The sequence below is a fragment of the Octopus bimaculoides genome, chromosome 21 (assembly GCF_001194135.2).
Source record: "Octopus bimaculoides isolate UCB-OBI-ISO-001 chromosome 21, ASM119413v2, whole genome shotgun sequence".
Classification (NCBI taxonomy): Eukaryota; Metazoa; Mollusca; class Cephalopoda; order Octopoda; family Octopodidae; genus Octopus; species Octopus bimaculoides.
This window is the reverse complement of record NC_069001.1, coordinates 12,666,379-12,673,182: the sequence shown is the minus strand read 5'-3', so window position 1 is coordinate 12,673,182 and position 6,804 is coordinate 12,666,379.

Genomic DNA, 6,804 nt, shown 5'->3' with positions numbered 1-6,804 from the left:
CGTGCCTTAAAATTTAACACACTCACCGTTAAAATTTCCACTTATTTTTAGTTTCATAAAATTTTCACATTTCTTTTACGGGAACTAAATGTGCAAAGGATGAAGGGGAAAAAACGAGGCCACATCGCATTTCCCCCTTTTTCGTTTCAACATTTTTCAGAGTAAATAACTGAGCAACGGATGACGGAAGGGAACGTGACCAATTTCCCTTTTATTTTTGTTATTACATATTTTGTTTTAGCTTTATAACCTCGCCATCGAGTAGGTGACTGGTTACGGAAAAGGAAAGAGAAAAAGAAGAAACCTCTAAAACAGGATGCTGCAAGAGAAAACACATCCTGGTATAAAGATGTAAATATGAATAAATATCGATGTTGTGGAGAAGGGAATATTAAATTTGGAAACGAGTAATTCCATCACCAATTCCGTTAAGAATTAATATTCTACATTTGGCGATATTTAATAAGAGTGAGAGGATGAGGAAGAGGATGAGGATGGGGAGGGGGAGAAGGTGATGGAGGAGGAGGAGGAGGTGGTGGGGAAAGGATGTGATGGGTGAGTTCGGATGGGCTAGGGTCGGGTAGGGTGGTCTCGGGTGGAATGAGAGGAGAAAGGGAGGGAAGAAGAAGAGAGAGAAGAGAAGAGGATGGGCGAGATGTGGATTAGAGAATGGGAGACGAAAAGAGGTGGGATGAGAAAGAGAGAGAGAGAGAGAGGGAGGGAGAGAAAGATAGACAGACAGGGAGAAAGTTATGTCACGTTAGTAGCAGCACCAACAACAGTAACAGCAACAAAGAATATATGAAGAGGTAATAGCCGCAGCACCAGCAGCAGTAATGGGGAAGGGGAGGAGTAGTGGGTATAGGAGGTGTCTAGGCAAAAGAAGAAGCAATAGAAACCCCCCAAATATCCCCGCCCCCCCACAAAACAACTCCAACATGATGAACAATAACAGCAACTAAATACAACAACAACAAAAAGAACCATAACTACAAATATGAACCAATGAAGATGCCTCTATGTGGTCGGCTGACCTACTAGAAATGGCAGCCACAGCTTCCTCAAAAATCACATGTTAGCATCGTCTTAAAGGAAACCAAAAAAGAAAAAGAAGGTCGGATTGAAACGATATAAGTTGTCGGTTGCTTGATATAAAAAAAAAATAGACGCGATGGTCACGGTTGGCTGGAATATCTTTCCTTTGACCATTGGTCGGTTCGATCGACCAGGGTTCACACAAAAGGTAAAACTAAAGAAGGACAACGGTAACAGCATCATCAACAATAACATCGGCAGTAGCAGCAGAAGCGGCAGCAACAACAATAAAAACAACACCAGCGCCACCCAGAACTGATCCAACTTTTCTGCATTTCTTTCGAAGTACTTTTGCCGTTAAGTACAGCTCTTTCACTTCCAACTATTTTTACTTTTCTTTTTTTCTTTTGATTTCTTCCTATCTATCTATCTATCTATCTATCTATCTATCTATCTATCTATCTATTCACCTACCTACCTTCTAACCTATCTATCTATCTATTCACCTTCTAACCTATCTATCTATCTATCTACCTACCTACCTACCTACCTACCTACCTACCTGCCTGCCTGCCTGCCTGTCTTCGTGGCTTTTCTCTCGTTTTTTCTTTCAATATTTCTTTTTCTTATTTTGATTCTTTAATTCATTCTTCTTTCCAATATTTCCTTCTTACTTTTATTCTGTTATCAATTTATTAATATATTCTTTCTTTCGTTTTTTTTCACTTTTGCGTTCTTTCTTTTCTTAATTTCATTCTTCTTCATCTTCTTCTCCTCTTCTCTGTCTTCCTCTTATCTCTTTTATTCTCTCTCCTTCGGTTTCCTTTACGGCACACATACACACATGCAAGTCATCGCATACATACACCACACACATACTCACACACTCGCACATACATAGACATGTGCGTATATATATATATATATATACGTTTACAGAGATGTATGTAAATACAGGCATAAACACATGCACATAGATATGTAGACAGATAAAAATTCGCAAATACACACATGCACACACAGAAACACAAAAGATACACGCATGTACACACACATACACCCATTACGCAATTCCCTTATCTTTAGGTATATCTCTCGGTATATGTAACTGCGACAAAATTACATCACTACCACCGCCATGACCACCACTACCAACAAAAACAACGATAAAAACGGCGGGGAAGATGACAACAACAACAGCGGGGAGGACAACAATAACAACAACAGCAACAACAACGGCTACAAAAATGTGAAAACTATAGCAGCAACAACATCAATCAGGAAATGAGACTGCGACGGTCGTTAACGAGACATGTCCACCTTGGTCATTTCTTCTGCTTCCTTTTATAACAATGTGCGTGTGCGTGCGTGGTGGTAGGGGGTGGAGTGCTTAAGAAATAATTTGAAGATAAACGCTGCTATTATAACCCTCCCCCTTTTTCTCTCTCCGATTAGCAATACGACAACAACAATAAACACTACTGCTACTACTACTACTATTACTACTACTGCTACTACTACTACTACTACTACTACTACTACTACTACTACTACTACTACCGGCACTGCAAATGTTTTGAAGTAAGACGAATAATTAAAGTGAAGAATAAAGAAAAGCAAACGAGTTAAAAGAAAACCAAGATGAAATAATAGTATTTGTAGTAATAGCAGTAGTAGTAGTTGTAGTAGTAGTAGTAGTAGTAGTAATAATAATAATAAAAGTAAAACGGCCTGATGCACACAGTAAACTACAATTACCACCCAACAAAACAGGAACAACTTCCAGTGACAACAACAACGGAATCAACAGCAACAACAAAAATGACAATGAGTATGAATAATAATAATAATGATGACAGAAGAAATTAAAGCGAAGAATCGAGCCGCGTAAACTGAAAAAAAAAGAAGACGAGAACGAGGAAGTAAACGAAGAAGAAGAAGAAGGGCAACATCAACTGTAGAAGAAAAAGATAGGTACACGAAGAAAAAAAACAGTTGAGAAAAACATGAACAGCAATAAAGACGACAAGGAAAATAAAACCACACGCGATGCCAGATAGAGCTGAATGCGGTTAGAATAGTTTTAGAAAGAATAAGATTTAAAAAAAAAGGAAGAATGATTATAATAATCTGAAGAAGAAGAAAGGAAAATAGAAGACAGCAGAACTTTCGCATAAATAAAATAAATTCCAACAGTTTCTGTAGTAAACAAGTAAACTTCACTGACTCTGACATGAGTAACGACGTTGACAATAATAAGAGTAACAATGATAATAGTGACAATGACAGGGACATTAACAACAACAGCAACATCAGCGGCGTTGACAGTGCGAATAGTATCGCTAACATAAGCAGCAATAAGGAAGCACCTGTTGTTAGACGTATGTGATAGATAAACACAAAGGTTGCCGAACAGTGTGCGACAAATAAACAAACGTAAAGCTTTCCACCTGAAAGAACATGACAACCTATCGTGCTTTAGAGGATAGCAGAATAAAAGGTAGAATACAACAGACGGGGAGACGTAACATGAGAAACCACAACACAACGCAACGGATTCAAACACAACACACACCGATAAGTGTTGTGCAATATAACAAGGAACGAATCTCGTGCGAAATACTAGCGCCACACAGCACACAACGCAAGCGTGATTAACCCACGTGCATACACACAGACTCAAGCACGCACACACACACACAAACACGTACATATATATGTAATAGACGCATACGCTCACACTAGAAACTTAGCACAACTACAACTAGGAAACCACGCAACACACCAGTACAAAAACACAACGCAACATAGCGCAACACAGCATAACAGCACAACATAACACAACACCAAACATCTAGCACCTGGCACCCAGCGCAACATACCCTCAAACAGTGCACAACACAGCATCGCAACAACAAAAACACAACCGCAAAAACTACAAAACAGCACAACCAGAAGAAAAAAAATCAACAAAAAGCAAACCAACTAAAACTAGAAAAAAGTACACAAACGCGAATCTTACATATACATACTTTAGAAAATAACACCTTACACATTCTAAGACTAGAGACGAAAAAGTCAAAGCAAAACAAATTTATCATAACCCTTTAGATAACTAACAACATATATAACGCAAAAGAACCACAAACACAACGAAGAATACACGCATATATACACACACAACCATAACAGAACTGGACTGCAGAATATATACACAGGTAGAACAGAAAAGACTGTTGCCTGATTTATTGTCAACGTTGTCGAGGATCACAACAAGGCCTCCTACTACTACTACTACTATAGAATAAAACTAGTGTGACTACTGCTGCTGCTGGTGCTGCTGTTGGTGTTGATGTTACGCGAACAACAACTACAGCAACAACATTTGTAACAAGAATCTAAACAAACAAGAAAATAAAACAAAAGAAAAATAAACAATAACAATAACTCTCTCTCTCTCTCTCTCTGTATATATATATATATATATATATATATACGTATATATATTGACAGCGACGAGGACGACGACGACATCAGATTCGCTGAGGACAGCGGCTGCATCATTGACATCTAGCGGGAAGGCAACGTAATACTACTAGCATAAAAAAGAACGTGGTACCACCATCATCACGACAAACCACCACCGCGACCACTACCTCCTCCACCACCACTGCTACCAATACCAACACCACCACCACCACCACTTCTACCACTACAGCCATCGTCACCACTAGCGGCAGCAGCAGCAGCAACGTCGTCACCATCATCAATGTAGCAGAACACACATCACCACCAACAGATTCGTCACCAACACCACCAACAAGGACAACAACAACAACAACATCAGCAACATCACTAGTTACCGAATAAGAAGCAACTACAGCAGAACCAACAACGGCAGGGGCAGCAACAGTAACATCATCATCATCATCATTGTCAATATCAACAAAGACAACAACAGTACCATCACATCTGTAGCAGTAGCAACAGCAGCAACAACAACAACAGCTACAACAGCGTCAACAACAATAATAATATAAAGAGCAGCAGCAGTAGCAGCAGCAGCAGTTCCAAGGAAAACAGTAGTAGCAGCAGCAGTTTCAGTAGTAGTGGTGGTGGTAGTAGTAGTAGTAGTAGTAGTAGTAGCTGCATCGTCATCGCCGCTACCATCACCGCTGTTGTTTGTTGTCTGCCACGCCAGCGATACCGACTTAGGAGGATAGTAGGAAGAGAGGCATAATACCGAGAGAGTAAACCGGTACCGCAACAAATAATCATGTCTCTTTCAACGCAGACACACTTTTTCGCCTTGTTCATCTCCTGCTGGCTTCTTCTTCTTCATCCAGGTAATGTCCATTTGAATTTTGTTATTGTTATTGTTAGCATTTTCGCTTTGTTTTCTTTTTTCTTTTACACCTTAAAGTCCAAAATAAATTCTTTTTTTTTTTATATTGCGCTCTTTGTATGTATATATATATATATATATATATATATATATTTGTCCGTATCACGCTTTCTCTCCTTGTGTTTCTTTTATCGCTGTGTATCTTTCTCTCTGTGTTTATTTCTTTCTGCCTAAATCTTTCTCTCTCTCTCTCTCTCTCTCTCGCTGTCTACCGCTTACGAATCTCTCTTTCGCAATCTTCCTCTCTACACGTCTTTCTCTCTTTTCTGTCACACAACAAACATCTCTCCCTTTTTCCTCTATCACAACTTTGTTTTTTCTTCTTCTTTATTATCTTCTCTAACTGTTTCTCGCTTTGCTTCAATCCGTCTACCTGTATCTTTTTCTCTCTCTCTCTGTCTCTTTCCATGTTTGTTTCACTTCTCTGTATGTTTACATTTCTGCGATTCACTCATTCACTTTCACTTCTCTTTTTGTTGCCATCACTCTCTCCATACATCTCTCTCTTTCTATTCTTTCACACTTTCTCACACGCAAACATATTTCTCTTTTTCTCTCTTTCACAACTTTGTTTCTTTCTTTTTTCATCACTTTTCACACCAGTCTTTCTCTTGTCTATGCAGCACTCCGTGTCTCTCTATTTCCTCTATATATCTACATCTCTTTCTCTATTCGCTTCTTTCTCACTCTCTATCTACATATCTATCTCTATCTATCTACGTCTCCCTCTCTCTCTCTATCTATCTACGCCTCTCTCTATCTATCTACGTCTCTCTTTTCTAGCACACTTTCGATCACATACACTCATTTTTCTATCATACTGTTTTCTTTTTCTTCTTTCTAGTTTCTCATCTACCCTAAATTTCTTAATCTAAGCATATCTCTCTGTTTGTCACTGTTTCTGTCTTTGTCTCTCTTTCACTCTCGCACAACCTCTCTTTTTCTACCCATGTTTTCTCATCGTTTACTTTTCAAACGTCACATTTCTTTAGTAATTCGAAACGAAAACCTCTCAATACATTCATTGTACTACTTCTGCAGAGTTATATATATATATAAATATATATACGCACACATGTTTATATGTGAATATATTTACAAAATATGAAAGAATACGAAAATTTAATGATTTTCTTCACTTTCTTTCCATCATTTTTTTATCTTTCTCTGTACATTTTCTAATCTTCTGTCTTTTTCCTTTCTTCTCCTCTTTCTTTGTTTCTTTTCTCGTTTTTCCTTCTTTTCTAATATTCTCTCTCTCTCTCTATCTTCTCCTCCTCTCTTTCTCTCTCTTTATATGCAAGAACGTATGTGTGCATATATATATATATATATATATATATATATATATATATATATATATA